Here is a 13160-nt window from a genome sequence, read left to right as displayed (position 1 = left end):
TTGGGTGGAAAGAAGATATTGATCTGATATTTTGTTTATTATCTTGAGTTACAGTCTAGTCTTGACTGGTTTTTGTTTGTTTTCCTAAGCATCAGTTCTTTGTGAATAAGACTGGGAAGATTTGGTTCACATGGCTATATCTTTGTTTGTTTCTCTATAAGTGGGGTATTAATGTTAATTGGAGGAATGGCTTGAGATTTTACTAATTTGATGTCAGGATTCAGAGCTTTATTCTTTCTGAGCCAAATATTCTGGTAGTAATAGCTCAAAGGGTTGTCTGTATGTACAGAAGAAACATGCAAAAACATATCAATCACCACAAAGGAAGGGAATTAAAGACATCCCAGATGGAAGTGCTGAACTCTTTTTTTATGGCCTTCCAGTAAGACCCCAGTGCCTTTTTTTGTTGTTGTAATTGGACATAATATCTTTATTGTATCTATTTTTTTTATGTGGTGCTGAGGATCAAACCCAGGGCCCTGCACAAGCTAGACGAGCGATCTACCACTGAGCCACAATCCCAGCCCTGAGCACTGCCTTTTAACCACCTCCAAACCATGTGAAAAGTTTGTAGTCAATAGTTTATCTATTTACTACGTCTAGTGGTCAATAGTTTATCTTTTTCTGTGGTTTATAGGGAAAGCGAGAGAGATCTGCAGTTACCCCTCCATTTCCCAAATCAAAAGATGAAGGATGGTTCTTGATATTGGAGAAGTGGACAAGAGAGAACTTATTGTTTTAAGATGAGTAGGATATGTTCGAAATCATCACATTGCTTCCCTTTCTTTTTTCACCACTGAAATACCTGGAAGGTAAGCAGAATCTTACCACTAGAGTTATAAAAGAATTATGTGTGACTCTGATTAGGAAAACCGTTTTACATTTTTGTTCTGTTTTCTTATTCTAGGTATATCTACACTCTCTAACTCATGAGCGACTGCTACCTTGGTCTGGACCAGCAGTATGACATTTACCTCAATGTCACACGAGCAAGCATTTCCATGCAGGTCCACAGAGAGGTCTCTGATGCCTTCTCTGACCTGGCAATACAATAACCTGACCCAAACAGTGCATTTGGAGGAATTTGTTAAGGAATCTGGCTGTTCAGTCATCTGGACAAAGTTGAATTACTTGATGTTTAGCTTGACAGAATCAACTCCTAACCTCAAGACATCCAGGAAATTAACAGTGGCTGCAGTACTGACTCCAGTGACACCAAGTTAGCCACAGTGGCCTTTTAACAAATGTTGCCTTTTATAATATTGTCTTCTTTCTTTACATGTAAAATGAATGATCATGTAGAATAATCTTATAATTTGTGTATATTTGAGGTTATATGAGTTATCAATCAAATTTTACATCTCATAATGTACTGTTTACATGAATACTGTTTTTTTTTTTCCTTTTTTAAAGACAAACTACATTGAGGTGTGACCATGTTAGGATTTTAACTCTGTATCATACAATGTATAAATCTATGAGGTGATATACAGTGTGTCTTGTGAGCAAAATTTATACTTTGATCTGATCACAATGAAATGATTTCAAGAATTTCTTATAAATGTTAATAATATATGATGTAAAACTATATTTCAGAGTCCAATGACAATTAAAAAAACAAAAGAATATACTGATCTTAGAAAAGGTAGATATAATACTGGTGGAAATAAAATATATAGAGTGCCACTTCAAGACAAGCTGACTCAAGTTTTTCTCCTGCTTCTCTGGCTGATTCAGGTTTTTCTCCTGCTTCTCTCCCTTTTATCCCTTTTTCCTCTTCTGCCCTCTTTTTCTTTCTCTTCTACTTCAAGACTACTTCTCTTTTTGACCTATTTATTTATGCAAGGAGAAAACTACAGTCTAACTCATGAAATAACATGTAGAGACAATTTTTGGTCTTTATCATCCACTTCCACAGGTAGGTTTCCAAGTATAATTATAGAAATATCTATGTCCATAAAGTTCCTTTTTGGAAAAATATGGTTTGAAACTAAAATGTTGTTCAAGTTCAACATCCACATAGTATACATTATAGTGGAATGCAATTCTGTCTTTGAAAAGTGATTCCTGAATGAATGGTCTTTAAATATTTTTTAATTGTCACAAGTAGTAAAATATAAGTTTTTCTGAATTTGAAATTTATGGTTTATGTATATCTCCTCTTTCGTGCTAAAATAAAAAGAAAAGGAGGAAGAAGAAATAAAAGTAGCATGAAGGGAACCAGAAGTCACTTTCCAAAAATAAAATCTAAATAACTGAGATGAACATGCCAAGTAATGAGGGGATGACGTGTCCCCAAAAGCTTTAGATAGAGTTCTCTGTGTTTTTCTTTTGGAAGTTTACTTCCTAATTGAGATTTGTGCCTTCTCTGTAGTTTTAGTAGAATTTAAAGAAAATGAAGTTTACATGTAGACGACAGTTACCAGTCCATACAGAAACTTGCATGGATACAGCCTCACCTGAAACTTCCTGTTTTTAGCATCATCTCTCTGTTAGGGAGCACGCAGGTTTTGGGAAGTAGGAAATCTGCTTCACTGATCATGACACAGGATGTAGGAGGAATTATATCCATCAGAGAGAAAAATAGTAACATGACAAATCTTTGAAGTTTCAAAATAAGGCACAGAGGGTACTAGTCAAGCAGGGTGCACTTGGATACAAAAGTTAATCTTATTCTGATGGGTCTATGATGGTATCCACACTGATTACTCACCCAAAATTTTAGTGTTATGTGTTTCGTGAATAGGATGTATAATAATCAAATTAGTCCTATTTTCAGATTTATAAATCATAAATTTCTCATAACTTTTAATGGCCTAGAAATTCATCAGTATTTAAAATTATTCAAATACTGACTGCTCAGAGAATGATTTGTCCTAAAATTTGTGAGGAGTATTTTGTTTTCTTAGGGAAAAAAATGAAAAAAAGATTTCAGTTAATTGCCATAAAATGATTTTCTTAACTACACTCCCCACAGCCCCCTTCCCCTCAGATACTGCATCATCTCTGAGTTGGCTATTACATTATACAACCCTAAAATTCTATGGTAGGTCATTTTCATATTCCTTTGGATTTTATCGATTCAAAATAGTCAGAGTACCGATCCTATTTGTCCTAGGCACCGTGTTGGGTACTCTAATGAACTAAAGACATACCCGCCCTTCAAACGAGATAGTCTAGTGATGAAAACAAGATGTACATAATTGTGATAAAGAAATCAAAATAGTAATAGGAAGAAAATGCTCTGTGGGTTAGAGAAATATTACATAAAAATATTAAGGAATATTTAGACTGGGTTTGTTGTAGTTTTATTTTTACTTTATGCTCTTTTTACTGATATTATAATTGTACATCTTTATGGGTGTTTGGAACATTGATACATTGTGTATTAAATAACTAAGGATATGTAGTTATATTTATCCTGTTTGGCTGTGACTTTGTACACATTAACCAATCTCTCCTCCTCAAAATCTCCCCTACTCTCCCAACCTCTGATAAACAGTATTTTGCCCTCTAGTTTTATAAGCTCAGCTTTTTAAAGATTCCATAAGTGAGTGAAATCATGCAATATTTGTCTTTTTATGCATGGCTTATTTCACTTAACATGATGTCCAACATATTTGTGTTGCCACAATAACAGAATCCCTTTCTTTTATGGCTGAATAATATTTCATTTGTGCGTTTGACATTTTATTTATCAGTTCATCCATTGATGGACACAGTTGATTCCATATTTGAGTATTGTAAATGGTGTTTTAGTAAACATGAAAGTGTAGGTATCTCTTTGATATGCTAATTTCATTTCCTTTGGATGTATATATAGCTAATAGTAATGGGGTTACTATTATATGTACTGGTTCAGCTTTTAGTTTTTTGAGGAAACTCCATGCCATTTTTCATAGTGGCTATTCTAATTTACATTCTCACCAACAGTGTATAATAGTTTTCTATTCTCCACAATCTCATCAGCATTTGCCTTTTTAGTATTTTTATTATTATTATTATTATTATTATTATTACTATTATTAGTATTGTGATTCTAACTGGGTTTTTAGATATCATTGTGGTTTTGGTTTGAATATCCCTGACAACCAGTAATATTGAGCAGTTTTTTAGGTAATTGTTAGCCATTTGTAATCTTCTTTTGAGATGTCTGCTCAGATCATTTGTCAATCTCATTCACTGTAGCTACAAATAAAATAAAAATACCTAGCGATAAATTTACCCACAGAAGCAAGAGATCTCTACATTGAAAACCATAAAACATTAGTGAAAGAAACTGAAGAACATAGCAAATAAGTGAAGACATTCCATCTTCATGGATTGGAAAAATTAATAGTGCTAAAATGTCCATACTATCCAAAATGATGTATCCATTGAATGCAATTAAAATGTTAAAGTCATACTTAATTGAAATAGGAAAAAATCCTAAAATTCGTAGTCCTATTCATATGGAATGACAAAAGACCTCATATAGCCAATCTTGAGCAAAAAGAACAAAGCTGGAGGCATCACACAATCCAACTTCAAAATATATTATAAAACTATAGTGACTCAAACTATCTGTGGTGCTAGCACAAATATAGACAAAGACTAATAAAATAGGATTTTTCAAACCCAGAAATAAATTCATGCACTTAAAATCAAATTGTTGGCAAAGACACCAAGATCATGCTTTTGGGCAATTACCCTCTTCAGTAAATGCTGTTGAAAAATCTAGATGTCCACACATAGATGTATAAGATTAGATTCCTCTCTCACACCACATTCAAAAATTAACTTGAGATGGATTAAAGACTTACATATGTAAGATCTGATACTATAAAACTAAAAAGACCATTTTCAGCAAAAGATTATAAGTAAGAGTGAAGAAAAAAAACCCAAAGAATGGGAGAAAATATTTGCAAATTCTTCACCCAACAAGATCTTAATACCAGAATATATAAGGAACTCAAAGAAAAAAGAGAGAGATAACTAAATTGAAAAGAACACAAATAAATGGAAATACATTCTATCTTCATGGATTGGAAAAATTAATATTGTTAAAATGTCCATATGACCCAAAGTGATCTACACATTTAATTATTTAATGCTGATGATTAGAATTGGGAGGGGAGGATGAAAGAGGATTCCAGTTAAAACAGTATTAGCAAGACTCTGAAATAGCCCAACCTAGAGTGTCTAACTGGTCTGCATTTTCTTTTTCTTTTTTTTTTTTCACTGAAGCAAAAGTAGAAAATTTATGGAAAATCAAACAGAAAAATAACCTCAAACAAGTAACAAAGCAAAGACTAAAAGGAAATAAGAGGAAAAATACCTAAATTAAGACAAAGCTCCAAACTATTTCAAAATGATGAAATTATATTGGATATGGTATCTAAAAGATGGAAGTGGGGGATGGGATCTGATATGGGTGTGGCTGTCAGCAGAGGACTGTGGGAAAATCCTTGGGGAAAGCAGATGTCCCTCATTCCTGGAGATGCAGGCAGCTGCTGCACTGGGCTGAGGGCAAAGATCCCCATAAATTAGGAAAGAGTGATAAAATTGGCTATGGGCGGGGTCAGCATCAAGGGAAGGAAATGCACCCAGGAACACCCCTTCCACTCCTGGACTGGAGACTCAGACACTTCCAGGTGACTCAAATGACAGGTGGGAACAACAATTAGATGGAATAGTAGCCGGAGGGAGGACCTGTGGGACCTGTGGAAGGTGGCAGGTGCAGAACTCCCATCCACTCAGAAATCTGCTGGATATAATGATTTGTCTGGGTCTTCAAGGTCACCTTCCTCAGGCTCTGCAGTGAAGAGTCTATTCAAGGCGGCTTCTAGTTCCTCATCCTCTCCCCTGAGGGGCCAGGCACTCTCCTGGGCCTGAATGGAGAAGCTTCTGGTTCTTCTTGGGCTTGGGTAGTGGACATCTTTGCAGGATGGGCATGGACAACAGAAGCTAGACCAGGATGGGCCTGCCCAGGTGGAGTGTGCCCAGGATGAGTGCGAGGCCTCCCGAGGCGTCGTGCAAATGGGTGACAGCCTCTTTCAGACTTATATCTTCTGTTGCACGTAAACCAATTCTGCACCAGTTGCTCCTCTAGGCCGAGGCTGGAGGCCAGGCTCACCGTGGTACCATGGGATGGAAAGGGGTCCTTCAGGAAGTGTGCCTCCGGCTCCTGCATCTGCTGCTTGCTGAGGGTCAAAATAGATCAATCCGAGGTCCATGGGCCCAGCATATTGGAAGGCTTTCCATCTCATCCATGGCAGCGAAAGCTCCGTTCAGAGGAAAGGAAGGTCTGCATTTTCAAAGAGTCCAGCAAACAAAAACCCAAGTCTGTGAAGTAACCTTGAGTTAGTAATGACTGCAAACCTCATGCACATGCCATGGAATTCTTGGAAAATTCACTAGTGCTCAGGGCTTGACACTGGAGAAACTTTCTTTAGAAAATCTATCTGATGTACATGTAGGAATGGTATGACTAAGAAAGTCAAGGAAAAAACATTCTGAAAATAATTTAATATAGAGTATTCCTTAGTAAGGAGTCCTGAGGGGCCAGAGAAGGTTTTGAAAAGAATATTTTGAGAGTAGAACAAAGAGCCAGTAGAAAGAGGAGACACCCAAGAGCCTAACAGGGCAAGCATCCAAGTCTATTGTGGGTAATGGGCACTAAATAGGCAAGAGGTCAAGGAAGCATAAAATAAGTCCAGGGTCTTTGAGTGTAGTTGTCATTAATGATGGTTAAGTATTTCAGTAAAACAGGAAGGCAGAAAGCTTTGAGAGTAGGAGGTAAGGATCTGAGTGGGCAACTAGAAAGGATAGGTAATGAATAAGTAAATTATCTGGCTTCACTCCTCAAAGATCCCATGCTATCACCTGTATTGAGGTGGGTGATGATAGGGCAGACACTAATTGGTAAGAATCAGCCTGTTTCCTTCCAATATTTTCCCTTGCCACATCCATTAATGTAAATTAGAATTAAACTAGAATTCAAGATCTGAAGCCACCTTCATACTCCATAACCCTTGATATAAGAACACAAAAGCTTTTTCAGCATCTAAAGGGGAATATACCTATTTTCTTACATGGATAAGGAACCCTCCTTTTCCTATTCTTTCAAATTCCACAGATGGCTTTGGTGGGAAGAGGATACAGTGACATGAGATATTTGATCACCAAATATTACACACACAAGTAATACAACAAAGTCAAAACACAAAATCAGCCCTCCCCCTCAAATTTCAGCATGCCCTTTTAGTGAATCACTAATCAGCATCCTTGGAAAACTGCAGTCATTTCCCAAGCACATCTTCTGCATCTGTCAGCAAACCTTTTCAGCTACACCTTTGAATTCGTCCAGACACCTCCACCTCTACCACCCCTTGCATGATACCTCCTGATGGGCTTCCCACCCATTGTGCCCCTTCACAAATCTTTTCTCTACACAGTCAGCCTTTTGAAACATAAGTCTTAACAGTAGTCTGATTTGCTCAAGAGATTCCAATGCCTTTCTCAGAATAAAAGCCCAGATCCTTACAGTGCCTTCCAAGGCCCTGCATGGTCTGCTGTCTCCTCCCTTCACCTCCTTCTCATTTATCTCCTTACTCTCCCTCCTGCTCAGTTCACATGAAAGCATGGGTCACATTGCTGCTGGTTGAAAACCCTCTGTCCTTTCACTCCCTCAGTTGGAAAGCTTTTCCCTGCCTTGTTAGGCATGTCTGACGATCTTAGTTTAAGTGCCAAGCCCATCAGTCATACCCATTCTCCTGTCCTGTTTGGTTTTTCTCCATCATTTCTGTCACCACTATAAAACTATCCTTTGGTTTATTACTGAAGCAGGAGTCTCTCCTGACTAAGATTCAGGAAGGCAGAAATTTTTGTCACTTTTGTCTTTTACTGTAAAACCAGGACTGACAGCATGTCCTGGCTTATGGTAGTGTTCTAGACCACGTTATACAGGCAAAGACCAGACTCCATCTTCCCCTGAGACTCCCTGTCATGTAAAAACTGCTTCTCCTGTGGGAAAGCCTCACTTCTGTATCCATCAATAGTTGCTTAGCAAAGCATATCTGGCAACACAAAATGGTAATTCTTATACAATGTAAAATTGTTCTCCCTTTGGTTCTCATTTTTCTTGGACAATGTACCCTCTCCAAGACTGATTGTCTAAATGTGAGTAACCATTCAACTTGTACTCAACTAGGGACATTTTGACCCACTCCCCCTTCTGCTTATGATTTTAGATCTCATGACATTTGTTTGGAATCATAGCAACAGCTACTTATGATTAGTATAGTTTTGGACTACAAAAAGTGTCCTCAAATCCCAGGAGGGAGTCAAAAGGTATAGACCTGCAGCCTACCCCTTGGCCTGCCAGCTAGTGGATCTGAACCAATGGCTGATGAATAAGGTTTCTTTAAGATCCACTTGGTGATTTATTGCAATCTCACTTTAACAATAGCTCAATAAATATTTCTTGAATCATTAAATGTTCATGGGCAGTCAGATGAATTATAAAAAATACCCACACACCTCTACCTCATTCTAGAAATCACAGTTATTCTTAGAGGCTCAACAAAAACTAAGTACTAACCAGATCTTCTTATATCTTCTGTCAAGGAAAAGTATACTTAATTGGTATTTTGATGATAACAATGATGGTGATTTAAGGCAAAGGAGAGTGAATTTTTTTATATAGCAATAGATCTTGGATATTACAATTATTCTAAAGTTTCAAATGAATATGACCATTTTAGTTTGCCTCCTAAACAGAAGCTTCATATATCTAAAGAACAAAGATTGGTAAAAATTTGGGCCTTCTGCCTTTCAGAAATAATCCAAAGTGTCATAAAATATGTCATAAACCACATTCTTTTTAAAAAGAAAAACTAACTTGAATTAAGGTTTTAGCTTTCAAATGAGTATTACTGAATATAGAAATTGGTTTCCAAGACATGCATTGGATAAGCTTTTTTTTTCCTGCTTTCAAAACTAAAAATTTTAGGGGCTGGGGTTGTAACTCAGTGGTAGAGCACTCGCTTCTCACTCAGGGGCCCTGGTTTTGATCCTCAGCACCATATAAAAATAAACACATAAAAATTAAGATACTGTGTCCATCTACAACTAAAATAAATAAATAAATAGTTTTTAAAAAATAAATAAAAAATAAAAATTTTAAATCTAGCCAACACAAGAAATTAAAAATTTGAGCTTAAGAAGTTTTGTTATATTATTTATTTCCAGGTTCTCAAAAATTCTGAGAATAATAATTGATTTTTGGTTGTCCTGAAAGTCATTTTTTTTTAGATTGCTACAGCCAATTCTGGAACTCCCCAAAGCCAATGATCCATTTTTCCAAATGCCCTTAAAGGTGTCAAATGTGACTCCTTTGTGGGATAAATGGAACTTCTGAAATAACCAAATAATTTCTGAGGAGAAGGCTGATAACACAGAGTAATGCTAACTGCCAAAAGTGAAACTACTTTTCTCATGACTTGTGAATTGACACGAAAGACAATCAGAAAAGAGAAGTCCTAAAAGTGTTCTTCATGTAGCAAACTACAAGGACAGGATTTATTTGGATATGTGAGTTCTAGGTTTATAACTGCCTTGGGTCAAATTGTATACTTGGGTTAATTTTAAAAAAATAAACAGAGTGAACTGGCAAAAAAAATAGTATCTAATAGTTTATTATTACAGGTCTTACATTTAAGCCTTTAAGCAATTTTGGGTTGATTTTTGTATTTGGTGAGCAATGAGGTCTAGCTTCATTCTTCTATAGTTTTCCCAGCACCATTTATTCAGGAGACAGTCCAGTTAAAATGGTGGAATAAGTTCTGGTGTTCTATTGCACAGTAGAGATATGGCTAGCAATATTAATCAAACATTTTAAAACAGCAATATTTAGTGACTACTTCAAAATAGCTAGAAGGAAAGTTTTTAATATTCTCAACATGAACAAACATATGAAGTGATGGATATCCTAAGTACCCTGATGCAATTTGTTGCATAATGGACACATGCATCAAGACCCTCATTGTACTCTATCAATATGTACAATTATTTTATGTCCATGAAAAATAAGATACATTTTAAATAAATAAAATAAAATTATAGAAGAGAAAATTTTGATTAAAATGAGAAAAATAATCAAACTTCACACTATGGTTAAAAATAATGAATAGACACACTACCAATGAAAATCTTCATTAATCAAATATTATCTTCCTCAACATAACCATTTCTCTCTACCAAACTCCAGGACACACTGGAAACCAGTCATTGAATATTTCATTAAATATCTGAAATCAATATTGCATGAAAGTGTTTATAATTCTAACAAGGAATGCTGATAACTTCAATTTTATCTTCAAATAAATTCTTCTAATTACAATACAAAAAATGGCCTGATTATGGGCTATTTACCAAGAGTGTGCATCTTTATCTGTGTTACTTGAGCTCATTAGTATTATCAGAAATATGCTTTACTGTCTTTTACAACATGATTTCACTAGGGATCTAGAAGGAATAGGAACAGCTTATAAAGAAAAGCTGTATTTGCTATGCCAAAAGAAGCAGTTGTTGTTTGTGTGATTTATTGTTTTTTTTTGTTTGTTTGTTTTTTAATGAGCTTCTGTGGTGTTACTTCACCCCATGTTGTATGTGGTAATCCAACCACATTTTGAAAGATTTAGGGTAAAATATCCTATTGACTCCCCTCTGTTCCCATTTTCTCACTCATAAAAACAGGGGCTAACTCTTGCTCAGGCTTCCTCTCACACAGCAAGTGATGGATCAATTTCATTAAATGAATCATTTATGTGAAAATGCTTAGAAAATGATAAATAATTAATAAAAGCAAACAAAATGTGAATGGAAGTCTAAGTTAGTAAACTATGAATAATGTCATTCTCAGGGTTGATTTTATGTGTCAGTAAGGTAGTAGACTAAGAACACACTTTTCCATCTCCACTTCTACCAAAAACAATAAATTTTTGTATTTGTGTCCCATTTCTCAGGAATAGGTATTCCACTTCTGAAATGCAGCTCAGTACACATATGGAAACGTAAGTTACTTCATTGGAGATTTCTGTGGGTATTTCCAGAGACCATGTTTTGATGGGATAGTAAACAGCACCTAGAAAGCCCAGAGAGTAGAAGAGAGGTCTGACTGCCTCATTTCTACTCATCTGTATTCTGGAGACAAACTTCACCACTTCACAGACTACTAAAGGCCATTTCCGATGTCTGAATCAGCAGAAACAGGGATCACTCTGGAGCAGAAGAACTTTTGAGAGCAGGAATATGGGGTACTTCACACTCTCACTGAGTGTATGGATCATAAGGTTTGTTACACCTAGAGTGAAATAAAATGGTTAAGCATGGTCTGTAGTGTCCTTTAAAAGCATTTATGTACTTTGCTTAATATTGCAAGCTATACCCACCCAATCTTCCTGGGAGTTGTGTTCCTCCCATGCTTACATAAGCATGAAAATCAATTTAACTATATTCAATAAAAATCTATTTCAGTTTTGTCCATTTGTTATCTTTCTCCATTGTGTTAATTATTTTTGGATGCTTCATCCCATCCCCAAACAATATTTTTGAAACACTCATGGGGATGCATTGCATAAATATTGAATGTGTTAAAGACAGAGTCTGAGGTAATTCAGAATGAAGTTGATTGGAATCAGTTTTTACTTAGGAAATCTTCTAGGAACAATCCTGGCATATTTAAAATAACTGTTCACAGAGATGCAATCTGCATGTGCATTCCAGAAAATCCATGAATCAGCAATCAGAAAGGAAAAACACCAATTAAAATGCAGGAAAACTGCTAAAAAGAGTTTAGAAAACATTACCAATTACAATAATAAAAAAACTAGGAAAATGTTTCATAACAAAAATCTTTTAATAAGATCAGATGAAGATGTGACAACAATGAGATGTTAAATGAAAAAGGGAAATGTAGAGTATACACAAGCTGCAATTACATACAGATATGGTCTCCAGACCATTTCACAAGTTCATTTCATTGAAAATATATTTCAGTAACCTATTAAATACTAGAGATGAAAGTTGTTGTTTCTAGAAATCTTTAAAAATAAAGTGCAGAAACAAATTTCCATTCATGAGAACTTAACTATGCCATCTCCTGCCAGGATCCATATCCCTAAATTAGGGGAGACTCGGGTTAGAGTGTGAGGGTGAGTCAGCTTTCCTATCACTCAATCTAAGACTGTCTATTACACACTAAAATGTTACTGGTTGGCTGAATAGTGGTCCTTTAGTAACACTAGAACCTCCAATAAAGTGAAACCCAAGCAAAACAGATAACCAGAGAGTCAGAGGTTCCCTCTCCTCTATCTCTCACATCTCTGCCAAATATCTGAAGCCCATCCCAGTGAGCTCAAAGAAAATAGATGAAGGGGTTTTGATTATTTTTATTTTGCTCATTCCTTAATATTGTGAAATAATGCAGACCTATCAAAAATACAGAAATGTCAATGTACATTTATTCACTGTCTTCCAAATTTATTGAAGTATAACATTTTTCATATTCACTCTTTTTTAAAGAAAGAGAGAGAGAGAGAGAGAGAGAGAGAGAGAATTTTTTTTAGTATTTATTTTTTAGTTTTCGGCAGACACAACATCTTTGTTTGTATGTGGTGCTGAGAATCGAACCCTGGGCCACATGCATGCCAGGCGAGCATGCTACTGCTTGAGCCACATCCCCAGCCCCATATTCACTGTTTTAAATGGAAATAAAACATTACAGGTACTCTTCACCCTTTCCCAATCCTGCTCCCACCTTCTATTCCAAGACCCAATCCTCACCCCAAATTTCATGTTTCTTTTCATAATATTATTATTGATGTTACTACAAATTTTTCATATTTTATACGATTTTATCATTTATTTTAATACATTCAAAAATAGTAATCAGTTGTAACAGCCTCCATTTGGTCCCCCGATTATCCCAACCTTCTATTCTTCACACCCTTGGGGAATTTTCTCTCATTAAGTAAACAGAATATGAAATGTGATGCCACTTAGAAGGTTAGGTCATAAAATGACTATGACTTCTATCTTGGGCACTCTCTCTTATTCTCTCTAGGATTTATCCCTATTGGAGGAAGGCAGCTGATATGGCCGTGCTATGTCATGAGGCA

The 13160-nt window shown here is 35.9% G+C and overlaps 1 pseudogene; it reads left to right on the top strand.

The window, feature by feature from the left end:
- Positions 1-1055, top strand: part of LOC144252192 (activating signal cointegrator 1 complex subunit 3-like) — a 41786-nt pseudogene extending 40731 nt beyond the window's left edge.
- Positions 1056-13160: the final 12105 nt, after the last annotated feature.

The sequence above is a fragment of the Urocitellus parryii genome, unplaced genomic scaffold (assembly GCF_045843805.1).
Source record: "Urocitellus parryii isolate mUroPar1 unplaced genomic scaffold, mUroPar1.hap1 Scaffold_37, whole genome shotgun sequence".
In the NCBI taxonomy this organism is placed as follows: Eukaryota; Metazoa; Chordata; class Mammalia; order Rodentia; family Sciuridae; genus Urocitellus; species Urocitellus parryii.
Note: the sequence above shows the minus strand (reverse complement) of the source record. Positions and strands in the feature narration are given on the sequence as shown.